The 16,846-nt window shown below is 46.7% G+C and overlaps 1 pseudogene; it reads left to right on the top strand.

Annotated features, from left to right (window-relative positions):
* Positions 1-1,527: 1,527 nt before the first annotated feature.
* On the top strand, positions 1,528-3,051 carry LOC141982007 (uncharacterized; annotated as a pseudogene).
* The last annotated feature ends 13,795 nt before the right edge of the window (positions 3,052-16,846 follow it).

Genomic DNA, 16,846 nt, shown 5'->3' with positions numbered 1-16,846 from the left:
CATGCAGATTTCGGACCACACTGAACCACATCAGAACAAGCCATGGAAGATGCAGCTACTTGATGATGCCCAAGTGGAAAATCAAAAAATTCCACTTCATGCGACTGTAGTGAGAACATCCAAACCATCAAAACACATCATAATGCAGTGCCCCAAATATGGATTCAAAAGTGAATTGGAGGATATCCTCAGTATCACAGAGGAAGCCTTGTAATGGCTAATAGACTTACAACTGCATCTATAGAATGTTGCTCTGCAGATATCAAATGCACGTGCAAGAGATTTTGAATGGTTTCTTGCAACATGTGTTAACTCCTTATGCTGAACAATCTGTTCCACCCTGGATTTAGCTGTGACACTGATTATCTTTTCCAGACTTGAAGAAGAGCTCTGTGGAGTTCAAAAGCTTTGGTCTTCTCATCAATAGAAGTTGCTCCAATAAAAAAGATATTACCTCACCTATCTTGTCTCTCTCATATCCCAGAACCAATGACAGCACCACCACTGCAAATGACTAAGTGAGCCAGTAAATTTGGAGTAAACAATCCACACTCACAAAATTATAGGCACATTCCTTGCTTTAATACATGATGGTGAAGTATAACTTTACAAGTAGCCGGAAAAATTTGTCTAAGTTAAACTAGATCTGAAATAGGGAAACAGCTTAACAGGGGCCCAATCCTCCTCCCAAAGAAGTCAGTGACAAAATAGACTAAGGTATTTGCATGGCCCCCCATCACTGTAGTATCTGAGCACCTCACAATCTTCAATACATTTATCCTCAACACCTCTGTGAGGTAGGGAAGTGTTCTTATCCCCATCTCTAAAATGGGAAACTGAGATACAGAAGGACTAAAAGTTCCGTTTTCAAAAATGACTTGGGGTCTGTCTAAACAGCAAAGAAAAACCCACGGCTGGCCCAAGCCAGCTGTCTCAAGCTCAGGCTGTGGGGCTGTTTCATTGCTCTGTAGACTTCTGGGCTTGGGTTGGAGCCCAAGCTCTTGGAACCTCCCACCCCACAGAGCCCAGGCTCCAGCCTGAGCCCCAAATCTACTCACCAATGAAACAGCCCTGCAGCCTGAGTCCCAGCTGGCTGGCATGGGCCAGCCATGCGTTTTTCTTTGCTGTGTAGACATCCCTTAGCCCTGGTCTACACTAGGAGTTGAGGTTGAATTTAGCAACATTAAATCGATTTAACCCTGCACCCGTCCACACGACAAAGCTTTTTTTCGACTTAAAGGGCTCTTAAAATTGATTTCCTTACTCCACCCCCGACAAGGGGATTAGTGCTGAAATCAGCCTTGCCGGGTCGAATTTGGGGTACTGTGGATGCAATTAGACGGTATCGGCCCCCGGGAGCTATCCCAGAGTGCTCCATTGTGACTGCTCTGGACAGCACTCTCAACTCAGATGCACTGGCCAGGTAGACAGGAAAAGACCCACGAACTTTTGAATTTCAATTTCCTGTTTGGCCAGCGTGGCGAGCTGCAGGTGACCATGCAGAGCTCATCAGCAGAGGTGACCATGATGGAGTCCCAGAATCGCAAAAGAGCTCCAGCATGGGGACTGAACGGGAGGTACGAGATCTGACTGCTGCATAGGGTTCTGTGCTATCAGAACGCTGTTCCAGTTTTCGAAATGCCAAAACATTTGTCAAAATCTCCCAGGGCATGAAGGACAGAGGCCATAACAGGGACCCGAAGCAGTGCCACCTGAAACTTAAGGAGCTGAGGCAGAAAACCAGAGAGGCAAACGGCCGCTCCGGGTCAGAGCCCCAAACACGCTGCTTCTATGATGAGCTGCATGCCATTTTAGGGGGTTCAGCCACCACTACCCCAGCCGTGTTGTTTGACTCCTTCAATGGAGATGGAGGCAACACGGATGCAGGTTTTGGGGACGAGGAAGATGATGATGATGAAGTTGTAGATAGCTCACAGCAAGCAAGCGGAGAAACCGGTTTTCCTGACAGCCAGGAACTGTTTCTCACCCTGGACCTGGAGCCAGTACCCCCCAAACCCACCCAAGGCTGCCTCCCAAACCCGCCAGGCAGAGAAGAGACCTCTGGTGAGTGTACCTTTTAAAATAGGATACATGGTTTAAAAGCAAGCATGTTTAATGATTAATTTGCCCTGGCATTTGCGGCTCTCCTGGATGTACTCCCAAAGCCTTTGCAAAAGGTTTCTGGGGAGGGCAGCCTTATTCTGTCTACCATGGTAGGACACTTTACCACTCCAGGCCAGTAGCACGTACTCGGGAATCATTGTAGAACAAAGCATTGCAGTGTATGTTTGCTGGCATTCAAACAACATCTGTTCTTTATCTCTCTGTGTTATCCTCAGGAGAGTGATATTCATGGTCACCTGGTTGAAATAGGGTGCTTTTCTTAAGGGGACATTCAGAGGTGCCCATTCCTGCTGGGCTGTTTGCCTGTGGCTGAACAGAAATATTCCCCGCTGTTAGCCACAGGGAGGGGTGAGGTGCTAGCCACATGGTGGGGGGAGGCAAAATGCGACCTTAGAACAAAAGCCCATGTGCTATGTATGTAATGTTAACAGCAAGATTTACCGTGAAAGAGTGTACCCATTGTTCTATAAAATGTGTCTTTTTAAATACCACTGTCCCTTTTTTTTTCTCCACCAGCTGCATGTGTTTCAAGGATCACAGGATCTTCTCCTTCCCAGAGGCTGGTGAAGATTAGAAGGCGAAAAAAATGCACTCATGATGAAATGTTCTCTGAGCTGATGCTGTCCTCCCACACTGACAGAGCACAGACGAATGCGTGGAGGCAGACAATGTCAGAGTGCAGGAAAGCACAAAATGACCGGGAGGAGAGGTGGCGGGCTGAGGAGAGTAAGTGGTGGGCTGAAGAGAGGGCTGAAGCTGAAAGGTGGCGGCAGCGTGATGAGAAGAGGCAGGATTCAATGCTAAGACTGCTGGAGGATCAAACTAATATGCTCGAGCATATGGTTGAGCTCCAGGAAAGGCAGCAGGAGCACAGACCGCCGCTACAGCCCCTGTGTAACCAACCGCCCTCCTCCCCAAGTTCCATAGCCTCCTCACCCAAACGCCCAAGAACACGGTGCGGGGGCCTCTGGTCACCCAGCCACTTCTCCCCAGGGGATTGCCCAAGCAACAGAAGGCTGGCATTCAATAAGTTTTAAAGTTTTAAACTTTTAAAGTGCTATGTGGCCTTGTCCTTCCCTCCTCCACCAGCCCTCCCGGTGCTTCTCTGCTCCACCACCCCTCCCGGGCTACCTTGGCAGTTATCCCCCTATTTGTGTGATGAATTAATAAAGAATGCATGAATGTGAAGCAACAATTACTTTATTGCCTCTGCAAGCGGTGATCGAAGGGAGGAGGAGAGGGTGGTTAGCTTACAGGAAAGTAAAGTGAACCAAGGGGCGGGGGATTTCATCAAGGAGAAACAAACAGAACTTTCACACCGTAGCCTGGCCAGTCATGAAACTGGTTTTCAAAGCTACTCTGATGTGCACCGCGCCCTCCTGTGCTCTTCTAACCGCCCTGGTGTCTGGCTGCGCGTAACCAGCGGCCAGGAAATTTGCCTCAACCTCCCACCCCGCCATAAACGTCTCCCCCTTACTCTCACAGATATTGTGGAGTGCACAGCAAGCAGTAATAACAGTGGGAATATTGGTTTTGCTGAGGTCTAACCGAGTCAGTAAACTGCGCCAGCACGCTTTTAAACATCCAAATGCACATTCTACCACCATTCTGCACTTGCTCAGCCTGTAGTTGAACAGCTCCTGACTACTTCCAGGCTGCCTGTGTATGGCTTCATGAGCCATCGCATTAAGGGGTAGGTTGGGTCCCCAAGGATAACTATAGGCATTTCAACATCCCCAACGGTTATTTTCTGGTCTGGGAATAAAGTCCCTTCCTGCAGCTTTTGAAACAGACCAGAGTTCCTGAAGATGCGAGCGTCATGTACCTTTCCCAGCCATCCCACACTGATGTTGGGGAAACGTCCCTTGTGATCCACCAGTGCTTGCAGCACTATTGAAAAGTACCCCTTGCGGTTTATGTACTCGCCAGCTTGGTGCTCCGGTGCCAAGATAGGGATATGGGTTCCGTCTATGGCCCCACCACAGTTAGGGAATCCCATTGCAGCAAAGCCATCCACTATGACCTGCACATTTCCCAGGGTCACTACCCTTGATATCAGCAGATCTTTGACTGCGTTGGCTACTTGCATCACAGCAGCCCCCACAGTAGATTTGCCCACTCCAAATTGATTCCCAACTGACTGGTAGCTGTCTGGCGTTGCAAGCTTCCACAGGGCTATTGCCATTCGCTTCTCAACTGTTAGGGCTGCTCTCACCTTGGTATTCATGAGCTTCAGGGCAGGGGAAAGCAAGTCACAAAGTTCCATGAAAGTATCCTTACGCATGCGAAATTTTCGCAACCACTGGGAATTGTCCCAGACCTGCAACACTATGCGGTCCCACCAGTTTGTCCTTGTTTCCCGGGCCCAGAATCGGCGCTCCACCACATGAACCTGCCCCATTAGCACCATGATGCCCACATTGCCAGGGCCCATGCTTTGAGAGAAGTCTGTGTCCATGTCCTCATCACTCTCATTACTATGCTGATGTTGCCTACTTGCCTGGTTTCGCTTTGCCAGGTTCTGGTGCTGCATATACTGCTGGATAATGTGCATGGTGTTTAATGTGCTCCTAATTGCCAAAGTGATCTGAGTGGGCTCCATGCTTGCCATGGTATGGCGTCTGCATAGAAAAAAGGCGTGGAATGATTGTCTGCCGTTTCTCTGATGGAGGGAGGGGCGACTGACGACATGGCTTACAGAGTTGGCTTACAGGGAATTAAAATCAACAAAGGGGGTGGCTTTACATCAAGGAGAAACAAAAACAACTGTCACATAGAATGGCCCTCTCAAGGATTGAACTCAAAACTCTGGGTTTAGCAGGCCAATGCTCAACCCACTAAGATATCCCTCCCTCTGGTATTTCAGGCAGGACTGAGTCTCCATTAAAGTTTTCAAGGTGTCCCTGACAGACCTCACCAAAACGATTGTAGGCTGTTGATTTCACGGAGGGAGGGAGGGGGGAGCAAATGAATACAAAACAAATCTGGTCTATTTCTTGTTTTGATCCACTCCATCTATCTTTTACATCTTTGGCTGGCAGCAGACGGTGCAGTAGGACTGCAAGTCATCCACATCTCCCGGCTGCTCGGCAGAAGATGGTGCAATAGGACTGCTAGCCATCCTCATCTCCTGCCTGCTCACCATAAGATGGTACAATAGGACTGCCTGCAGGACTAAAGAGAATGACCTGGTCGAGTCACTCCTAATTTAGTCCCTGCACCCATATCTGCCCAGGCGCTCCTGACCAACCTTATCGAGGCAGCCAGGAGCACCTCGGACACGATGAGGATGGTTTTCAGGCCTATTGCACCGTCTGCTGCCACAAGGCAATGGGTTGCTGCTGCTGTGTAGCAATACAGTATCACGTCTGCTAGCACCCAGGAGACATATGGTGACAGTGATCTGAGCAGGCTCCATGCTTGCCATGGTATGGCGTCTGCACAGGTAACTTAGGAAAAAAGGTGCGAAACGATTGTCTGCCGTTGCTTTCACAGAGGGAGGGAGGGAGGGCCTGAGGACATGTACCCAGAACCACCCGCGACAATGTTTTTTGCCCCATCAGGCATTGGGATCTCAACCCAGAATTCCAATGGACAGCAGAGACTGTGGGAACTGTGGGATAGCTACCCACAGTGCAACACTCCGGAAATTGACACTAGCCTCGGTACTGTGGAAGCACTCCGCTGAGTTAATGCACTTAATGCACTTAGAGCATTTTGTGTGGGGACACACACACTCGGCTATATAAAAATGATTTCTAAAAAACCGACTTCTATAAATTCGACCTAATTTCGTAGTGTAGACATACCCTTAGAAGTCTAAAGTCTCATTGAAAGTCAATGGGACTTTGGTGGCTAAACTGCGTTTGAAAATGGGATTCAGACATTTAAGTCACTCAGGCTTTGCAATGCTGAGCAAAGCCATACTTAAATACCTTTAAAATCTAGGCCTAAATGACTTATCCAAGAACACACAGGATGCCTGTGGTGCAGCAAAGTATTGAACCTGAGTCTCCCAAGCTCCAGGTTAGCTCCCTTTCCGTCCTCCCTCACAATGGGAACAGGTATGGGACTAAAGGCATTAAACAACAGATTACTGACATCAAATATAGCAACAGTTTCCAAACAAAAGCTTCAAAACTAAAGGGGTTGAAAAGAGATCTTGAGACTAGAGATGCTCAACAGTGTTTTTTAGAGGTGGTTCATTTAACCAAGAAAGAAAGAAAGGTGAAGCAATGGTGCTATCTTGAGCTTTTACAAAAGACATCAACCTGGAGAAGCCTCCAAATCTGGCATGCTATAAATCTTTATATATATGTAAAAGCCTAAGACCTTAGCACCTAATTTCTTCCTGAGCTGGCTCATACTAGAGCTGTTTTTTCCCTGCTCTACATCCAGACTTCCTAGCTCTCCCTCAGAGCCTTTTATGGCCCTGAGCTGGAGAAACCTATCTGATCTGGTTGCCAAGATGAGTCTGCAGAATAGGTCTGCATCTCCCCACAAGGTCCTAAAGTCTGACACTTACGGCTGGTCTACACTATGAGGTTAGGTCGAATTTAGCCGCATTAGGTCGATTTTATAAGCAAAGTGGCTACACAACCAACCCCGTTCCATCGACCTAAAGGACTCTTAAAATCGACTGCTGTACTCCTCCCCGACGAGGGGAATAGCACTAAAATTGACCTTCTTGGGTTGAATTTGGGGTAGTGCAGATGGAGTTGTGCAATTCGACGGTATTGGCCTCCGGGAGCTATCCCGGTTTGCTCCAATGTGACTGCCCTGGACAGCACTTTCAACTCCAATGCACTAGCCAGGTACACAGGAAAAGCCCTGGGAACTTTTGAATTTCATTTCCTGTTTGGTCAGCATGGCGAGCTCAGCAGCACAGGTGACCATGCAGTCCCAGAATTGCAAACGAGCTCCAGCATGGAGTGAACGGGAGACACTGGATCTGACTGCTGTATGGGGAGAAGAATCTGTGCAGGCAGAACTCTGATCAAAAAGAAGAAATGCTAATATATTTGCCAAAATCTACACCAGGAACACACAGCAGTGCTGTGTGATAGTTAATGAGCTCACGCAAGCATACTACAAGACAAAGGAGGCAAATGGTTGTTCCGGGACAGAGCCCCATACATGCCACTTTTATGATCAGCTGCATACCATTCTAGGGGGGGACCCTACCAGTACCCCATCACTGTCTGTGGACACCTGCAAGGGGGAAGTCTCACGCAACACGGAGGAGGATTTTGTGGATGAGGAAGAGGCGGAGGAGAATGCGCAGCAGGCAAGCGGAGAATCCATTCTCCCCGGCAGCCAGGACCTTTTCATCACCCTGGAGCCAATACCCTCCCAAGGCAGTTTCCCAGACCCTGAAGGCGGAGAAGGCACCTCTGGTGAGTGCACATTTGTAACTAAACTACAGGGGTTAAAAGCAATAGTGTTTAATGTTTGATTTTCCCTGAAGAATTGGGATGCATTCATGGCCAATATAGCTACTGGAAAAGTCTGTTAACGTGTCTGGGGATGGAGAGGGAATCATCTCCATGAAGCTCTCCTGGAGGTACTCTGAAAGCCTTTGCAGAAGGTTTCTGGGAAGGGCTGCCTTATTTCGTCCTCCAGAGTAGGACACTTTCCCACGCCAAGCCAGTAGCAAGTAGTCTGGAGTCACTGCAGCACAAAGCATGGCAGCGAATGGTCCTGGGTTTTGGTTGCATTCATGCAACATTTGGTCTTTATCTTTCTGTGTCAGCCTCAGGAGAGTGATATCATTCATGGTCACCTGGTTGAAATACGAGAATTTTTGTAAGGGAACAGTAAAAGGACCCCGTGCATGCTGGTCTGTTTGCGCTTGACTAAAACGAATCATCCTGGAGAATAGCTACGTGGTGGGGGGAAGGGTGTGCTGCACATCCACCCCAAAACCGCAGCCCCTCCTTTTAAATGGCAAACCAACTAGCATTGCTTGCTATGGGAAAGGAGGGCGCTGCAGTTTGAAACCATTCCCACATGTTATGAAGGTGGAAGAAGCCAACCCCACATAACCATGGCTTACCATGGCTGCCTGGAAACCGAATTCTGTTGCCCAGCCATGTGTGATGTGTCACCATACTGGCAGGCGCTCAATACAAAAGGCAAAATGCGACCTTGTACCTAAAGCACATGTGCTGTCTGTTGTGAATTGCTTGATTCACTGTGAAAGAATCTCCCTTTTGTTCTCAGAAATGTATCATCTTAAATTTTACTCTCCCTTTTTATCCCCCCTGCAGGTGCAAATGTTTCTATGCTCCCCGTATCAACTCCATCCTTGAGGTTATCACAGATTAGAAGATGAAAAAAACGCACTCGCGATGACATGTTTTCCGAGCTCATGCAGTCCTCCCACACTGATAGGGCACAGCTGAATGCATGGAGGCATTCGGTGGCAGAGGCCAGGAAAGTATTCAGTGAGCATGATCAGATACGCAGGAGGAGATGCTGAGGCTAATGGGGGAGCAAACGGACATGATCAGGCATCTGGTGGAGCAGCAGGAAAGGCAACAAGAACACAAACCCCTGCTGCATCCATTGTATAATGGCCTGCCCTCCTCACCAAGTTCCATATCCTCCTCACCCAGATGCCAAAGAATGTGGGGGCGGGGGTAAGGAGGGGAGGCTCCGGACACCCAGCCACTCCACTCCAGAGGATGGCCTAAGCAACAGAAGGCTGTCATTCAAACAGCTTTGTTTTGTAGTGTGGCTATAATAAGCAATGTGGCCTTGTCCTTCCCTCCTTCCCCACCCCACCTGGGATACCTTGTCAGTGATCTCACTTTTTTTTTTTTTAATAAATAAAGAATACATAGATTCAAAACAATAGGGACTTTATTTCCTTTGCCAGCTGTAGTCAAAGGGGGGAGGGTGATTTGTTTACAGGGAAGTAAATTCAACAAAGGGGGCGGTTTTGCATTAAGGAGAAACACATACAACTGTCACACGGTAGCCTGGCCAGTCATGAACCCGTTTTTCAAAGCCTCTCTGATGAGCAGCACGCCTAGCTGTGCTCTTCTAACCGCCCTGGTGTCTGGTTGTTCAAAATTGGCCTCCAGGCAATTTGCCTCAACCTCCCACCCCACCATAAACGTCTCTCCCTTACTCTCACAGATATTATGGAGCACACAGCAAGCAGAAATAACAATGGGAATATTGATTGTGTTGAGGTCTGACCTAGTCAGCAAACAGCGCCAGTGAGCTTTTAAACTTCCAAAGGCACATTCTACCCCATTCTGCACTTGCTCAGCCTATAGTTGAACTGCTCCTTACTATTGTCCAGGCTGCCTGTGTATGGCTTCATGAGCCATGAGAGCAAGGGGTAGGCTGCGAACAGGGAGCAACCAGGGGCCGCTAACAGGGAGTTTCGAGAGGGAGTTCTCCAGGTGAAGGACGAGCAAATACGGGACCCTTGGGGTAAGTGGCTGTCTGTAGTGTGTGTTTGAGTTTTGGGGTTACATGTGTGCTGAGCTTGTGTTTGTCTGTCTGTCTGTTTGTTTGTTGGAAGGACCGTGTGCTGTGGCCGGCAGTTGGAAGCTGTGAGCTTCTAAACAAGGTTTGAAATCTAGAAGCCTCTGTTCATTGGCTGAGCCTTAGTCGGGGGGCGGGGCTACCAAGGAGGCCAGGGCTCTATAAAGCAGTGAGCAAGCAATCAGGCAGCTTTGTGAATAGGGGCCACTAACAGGTGAGTTTCGAGAGGGAGTTGGGAAGGAGGCAAGGTACACTTGACATTCTTTAAAACCTTTACACTAAACTATAATCAAAACGTCTTGATTTAAACACAACTCCTATCATTAACCTAGGTAACTGTAGGAGAAAATGCAGGTAGAAGCCCAGCAGCAGAGTGGGGGCTATCCTGTTTATTGCGCTCATTGTAGCATGTATGATTACCTGCCCTGTCTGTGGGCGGGTGGGGTATGTGTGCATTCGGTGCAAGGAGCTCCTGGCCCTCAGAGACCGTGTACAGACTTTGGAGGCCAGGGTGGTGGAATTGGAGGAGCTAAGGGAGGCAGAGAGGTATGCTGATGAGGCTTTCCAGGACACTGTAGATTTGTCCCACCTCCAGTCAGACAGCCCCTGCGCTGTTAACGAGGATGAAAGGCCCAGAGAAGGAGAGCAGTCAATGGGAACAGAGGGAAACCTTCCCATAGTGGGGACCCTCCTTCCAGATGATGTTGGGGTGTCCCCTCCCCCAGAGAGGTAACCTCAGTGTGAGAGAACTCCAGTCATTAGGAAAAGGCAGGTGTTAGTAATGGGAGATTCGATCATTAGAAACATAGATAGCTGGGTTTGTGATGACCGGGAGAACCGTATGGTGACCTGTCTGCCTGGTGCGAAGGTTGCAGATCTCTCCAGGCATCTAGATAGACTTATGTGTAGTGCTGGGGAGGAGCCAGTGGTCGTGGTACATGGAGGTACCAATGATATAGGGAAGGGAAGGAGAGACATCCTGGAGGCCAACTTGAGGCTGCTAGGAAAGAGACTGAAATCCAGGACCTCTATGGTGGCATTCTCAGAAATGCTTCCAGTTCCACGTGCAGGGCCAGGTAGGCAGGCAGAGCTTCAGAGTCTCAATGCGTGGATGAGACGATGGTGTAGAGAGGAGGGGTTTAGATTTATTAGGAACTGGGGAAACTTTTGGGATAGGGGGAGCCTATACAGGAAGGATGGGCTCCACCTAAACCGAAGTGGATCCAGACTGCTGGCACTTAACATTAAAAAGGCTGCAGCTTTTAAACTAAGAGATGGGGGAAAGCCGATTGCTGCAGAGGCACACGTGGATCGGACAGAGACTTCTCTTAGAGGAGAGTCTATTGATAGAGAGTCTCTAGGTTTTAGTCAGGAGGAGCGGATGAAAGAGGACAAAAATATGGGCCAGATCAGATGAGAAACATTCACATAAAGAATCTGACACATCAGAAAAGGGCAGACAAATAAACAGTGACAAGTTTTTAAAGTCTTGTACACAAATGCTAGAAGTCTAAATAATAAGATGGGTGAACTAGAGTGCCTCATGTTAAAGGAGGATATTGATATAATAGGCATCACAGAAACCTGGTGGAGTGAGGACAATCAATGGGACACAATCATTCTGGGGTACAAAATATATCGGAAGGACAGAATAGGTCGGGGGTGGGGGTGGAGTGGCACTATATGTGAAAGAAAATGTAGAATCAAATGAAATAAAAACCTTAAATGAATCCACACGTTCCATAGAATCTCTGTGGATTCCGTGCTCTAATAAGAATAGAACAGTAGGGATCTATTATCGACCACCTGACCAGGACAGTGATAGTGATGATGAAATGCTAAGGGAGATTAGAGAGGCTATCAAAATAAAAAACTCAATAATAGTGGGGAATTTCAATTATCCCCAAATTGACTGGGTACATGTCACCTCAAGACGAAATGCAGAGACAAAATTTCTCGATACTTTAAATGACTGCTTCTTGGAGCAGCTGGTACAGGAACCCACAAGGGGAAAGGCAACTCTCGATCTAGTCCTGAGTGGAGCGCAGGATCTGGTCCAAGAAGAAACTATAACAGGACCGCTTGGAAATAGTGACCATAATATAACAACATTTAACATTCCTGTGGTGGGAAGAACACCTCAACAGCCCAACACTGTGGCATTTCATTTCAGAAAGGGAAACTATGCAAAAATGAGGAGGTTAGTTAAACAGAAATTAAAAGGTACAGTGACTAGAGTGAAATCCCTGCAAGCTGCATGGACACTTTTCAAAGACACCATAATAGAGGCTCAACTTAAATGTGTACCCCAAATTAAAAAACACAGTAAAAGAACTAAAAAAGAGTCACCGTGGCTTAACAACCATGTAAAAGAAGCAGTGAGAGATAAAAAGGCATCTTTTAAAAAGTGGAAGTCAAATCCTTGTGAGGCAAATAGAAAGGAGCATAAATACTGCCAAATTAAATGTAAAAATGTAATAAGAAAAGCCAAAAAGAAGTTTGAAGAACAGCTAGACAAAAACTCAAAAGGTAGTAACAAAATGTTTTTTAAGTACATCAGAAGCAGGAAGCCTGCTGAACAACCAGTGGGGCCCCTGGACGATCGAGATACAAAAGGAGCACTTAAAGACGATAAAGTCATCGCAGAGAAACTAAATGAATTCTTTGCTTCAGTCTTCACGGCTGAGGATGTTAGGGAGATTTCCAAACCTGAGGCGTCTTTTGTAGGTGACAAATCTGAGGAATTGTCACAGACTGAAGTGTCACTAGAGGAGGTTTTGGAATTAATTGAGAAACTTAACAGTAGCAAGTCACTGGGACCAGATGGCATTCACCTAAGAGCTCTGAAGGAACTCAAATGTGAAATTGCGGAACTGTTAACTATAGTTTGTAACCTGCCCTTTACATCAGCTACTGTACCCAATGACTGGAAGATAGCTAATGTAACGCCAATATTTAAGAAGGGCTCTAGAGGCGATCCTGGCAATTACAGACTGGTAGTCTAACATCAGTACCGGGCAAATTAGTTGAAACAATAGTAAAGAATAAAATTGTCAGACACATAGAAGAACATAAATTGTTGCACAAAAGTCAACATGGTTTCTGTAAAGAGAGATCATGTCTTACTAATCTATTAGAGTTCTTTGAGGGGGTCAACAAACGTGGACAAGGGGGATCCAGTGGACATAGTGTACTTAGACTTCCAGAAAGCCTTTGAGAAGGTCCCTCATCAAAGGCTCTTACATAAGTTAAGCTGTCATGGGATAAGAGGGAAGATCCTTTCATGGACTGAGAACTGGTTAAAAGACAGGGAACAAAGAGTAGGAATAAACGGTAAATTTTCAGAATGGAGAGCTGTAACTAGTGGTGTTCCCCAAGGGTCAGTCCTAGGACCAATCCTATTCAACCTATTTATAAATGGTCTGGAGAAAGGGGTAAACAGTGAGGTGGCAAAGTTTGCAGATGATACTAAACTGCTCAAGATAGTTAAGACCAAAGCAGACTGTGACGAACTTCAAAAAGATCTCACAAAACTAAGTGATTGGGCAACAAAATGGCAAATGAAATTTAATGTTGATAAATGTAAAGTAATGCACATTGGAAAAAATAACCCCAACTATACATACAATATGATGGGGGCTAATTTAGCTACAACTAATCAGGAGAAAGATCTTGGAGTCATCGTGGATAGTTCTCTAAAGACGTACAAGCAGTGTGCAGCGGCAGTCAAAAAAGCAAACGGGATGTTAGGAATAATTAAAAAAGGGATAGAGAATAAGATGGAGAATATCTTATTGCCCTTATATAAATCCATGGTACACCCACAACTTGAATACTGCGTACAGATGTGGTCCCCTCATCTCAAAAAAGATATACTGGCATTAGAAAAGGTTCAGAAAAGGGCAACTAAAATGATTAGGGGTTTGGAATGGGTCCCATATGAGGAGAGATTAAAGAGGCTAGGACTTTTCAGCATGGAAAAGAGGAGACTAAGGAGGGATATGATAGAGGTATATAAAATCATGAGTGGTGTGGAGAAAGTGAATAAGGAAACGTTATTTACTTGTTCCCATAATATAAGAACTAGGGACCACCAAATGAAATTAATGGGTAGCAGGTTTAAAACAAATAAAAGGAAGTTCTTCTTCACACAGCGCACAGTCAACCTATGGAACTCCTTTCCTGAGGAGGTTTTAAACCCTAACAGGGTTTAAAAGAGAACTGGATAAATTCATGGAGGTTAAGTGCATTAATGGCTATTAGCCAGGATGGGTAAGGATTGGTGTCCCTAGCCTCTGTTTGTCAGAGGATGGAGATGGATGGCAAGAGAGAGATCATTAGATTATTACCTGTTAGGTTCACTCCCTCTGGGGCACTTGGCATTGGCCACTGTCGGTAGACAGGATACTGGGCTAGATGGACCTTTGGTCTGACCCAGTATGGCCATTCTTATGTTCTGGGTCCCCAAGGATAACTATTGGCATTTCAACATCCCCAACGGTAATTTTCTGGTCTGGGAAGAAAATCCCTTCTTGCAGCTTTTCAAACAGCCTGGAGTTCCTAAAGATGCACCTTTCCCACCCATCTCATGTTGATGTCGGTGAAAAGTCCTCTGTGATTCACCAGTGCTTGCAGCACCATTGAGAAGTACCCCTTGTGATTTATGTACTGGTTGGCAAGGCGGTCCGGTGCCAAGATAGGGATATGCGTTCAGTCTATCGCCCCACCACAGTTTGGGAAATGTGCAGGTCATAGTGGATGGCTTTGCTATGATGGGGTTCCCTGAGTCACTACCCTTGTTAGCAGAACGTCACTGATTGGCTTAGCTACTTGGATCACAGCAGTCCCCATGGTAGATTTGCTCACTCCGAATTTATTCCCGACTGACTGGTGGCAGTCAGGTATCGCAAGCTTCCACAGGGCTATCACCGCTTGCTTCTCAACTGTCATGGCAGGTCTCATCTTGGTATCCCTGTGCTTCAGGATGGGGGAAAGCAACTCACAAGTTCCATGAAAGTGGCATTACGCATGCAAAAGTTTCGCAGCCACTGGGAATCATTGCATACCTGCAACACTATGCGGTCCCACCAGTCTGTGTTTGTTTGCCGGGCTCAGAATCGGGGTTCTACTGTATCAACCTGCCCCACTGCTGCCATGATGTCCCAATTGCCACATCCCGTGCTTTCAGGAATGTCTGTGTCCATGTTCTCCTCACAATTGTCCTCGTGCTGGCAGTTCCTAGCCAGGTTCTGCACAAACTGCAGGATAATGTGCAAGGTGTTTACAATGCTCACAACAGCAGCGCTGAGCTCAGCGCGCTCCATGCTTGCCATGCTATGGCATCTGCATGGGTAACCCAGGAAAAAAGGCACAAAACGATTGTTTGCCGTTGCTTTCAAGGAGGGAGGGAGGGAGAGGAGACAGACGACATGTACCCAAAATCACCTGTGACCATGTTTTTGCCCCATCAGGCATTGGGAGCTTAACCCAGAATTCCAGTGGGCAGCGGGGACTGTGGGATAGCTACCCACAGTGCACCACTCTGTGAGTCAATGTTAGCTACAGTACTGAGGATGCACTCCACCAACCTACTGCGCTTAGTGGGGACATACATGATCGACTGTATAAAATTGCTTTCTAAAGATCGACTTCTATAAAATTGACCTAATTTCATAGTGTAGACATACCCTTAGTCACAAGGAAGAAGAGCTGCTTAGACATTTGATGTCCTTCGCTGTGATCAGTGAGATGGGCTGTGGTATAAGAAGATTCAAGGAACATAGTCCCTTGAAATCTCTCATGAATAGCCATTATCTTCTGAAGTTCCAGCATTTTAGTATGAGACACACTTCAGATGATTTTCAGAAAGCTTTTGACAAGGTCCCTCATCAAAGGCTCTTAAGCGAAGTAAGCTGTCATGGGGTCAGAAGGAAGGTCCTCTCATGGATTGGTAACTGGTGAAAAAATAGGAAACAAAGGGTAGGTATAAATGGTCAATTTTAAGAATGGGGAGAGGTAAATAGTGGTGTCCCCCAGGGGTCTCTTCTGGGACCAGTCCTATTCAACATATTCATAAATGATCTGGAAAAAGGGGTAAACAGTGAGGTGGAAAAATCTGCAGATGATACAAAACTACTCAAGGTAGTTAAGTCCCAGGCAGACTGCAAAGAACTACAAAAGGATCTCACAAAACTGGGTGACTGGGCAACAAAATTGCATTTATTAACACTTAATTTCATCTGCAAAGTAATACACATTGGAAAACATAATCCCAACTATACATATAAAATGATGGGGTCTAAATTAGCTGTTACCACTCAAGAAAGATCTTGGAGTCACTGTGGATAGTTCTCTGAAAACATCCACTCAATGCACAGCGGCAGTTAAAAAAAGCTAACAGAATGTTGATAATCATTAAGGAAGGGATAAATAATAACTCAGAAAATATCATATTGCCTCTATATAAATCCATGGTACGCCCACACCTTGAATAATGCAGATGTGGTTGCCCCATCTCAAAAAAACTATATTGGAATTGGAAAAAGTGCAAGAAAAATGATTAGGGGTATAGAACGGCTTCTGTATGAGGAGAGATTAATAAGACTGGGACTTTTCAGCTTGGAAAAGAGACGACTAAGGGGGGATATGATAGAGGTCTATAAAATCATGACTGGTGTGGAGAAAGTAAATAGGGAAGTGTTATTTACTCCTTCTCATAACACAAGAACGAGGGGTCACCAAATGAAGTTAATAGGCAGCAGGTTTAAAACAAACAAAAGGAAATATTTCTTCACACAATGCACAGTCAACCTGTGGAACTCTTTGCCAGAGGATGTTGCGAAGGCCCAGACTATAACAGGGTTCAAAAAAGCACTAGATCAGGGATCGGCAACCTTTGGTACACGGCCCGCCAGGGTAAGCCCCCTCGCGAGCCGGGCCAGTTTGTTTACCTGCCGTTTCCGCAGGTTCGGCCAATCGCAGCTCCCACTGGCCATGGTTCGCCTCTCCAGGCCACTGGGAGCTGTGATTGGCCGAACCTGCGGACGCAGCAGGTAAACAAACCAGCCTGGCCCGCCAGGGGGCTTACCCTGGCGGGCTGTGTACCAAAGGTTGCTGATCCCTGCACTAGATAAATTCATGGAGGATAGGTCCATCAATGGTTATTAGCCAGGATGGGCACGGATGGTGTCCCTAGCCTTTGTTTGCCAGAAGCTGGGAATGA

This window comes from Natator depressus, chromosome 1 (genome assembly GCF_965152275.1).
Source record: "Natator depressus isolate rNatDep1 chromosome 1, rNatDep2.hap1, whole genome shotgun sequence".
NCBI lineage: Eukaryota > Metazoa > Chordata > Testudines > Cheloniidae > Natator > Natator depressus.
Note: the sequence above shows the minus strand (reverse complement) of the source record. Positions and strands in the feature narration are given on the sequence as shown.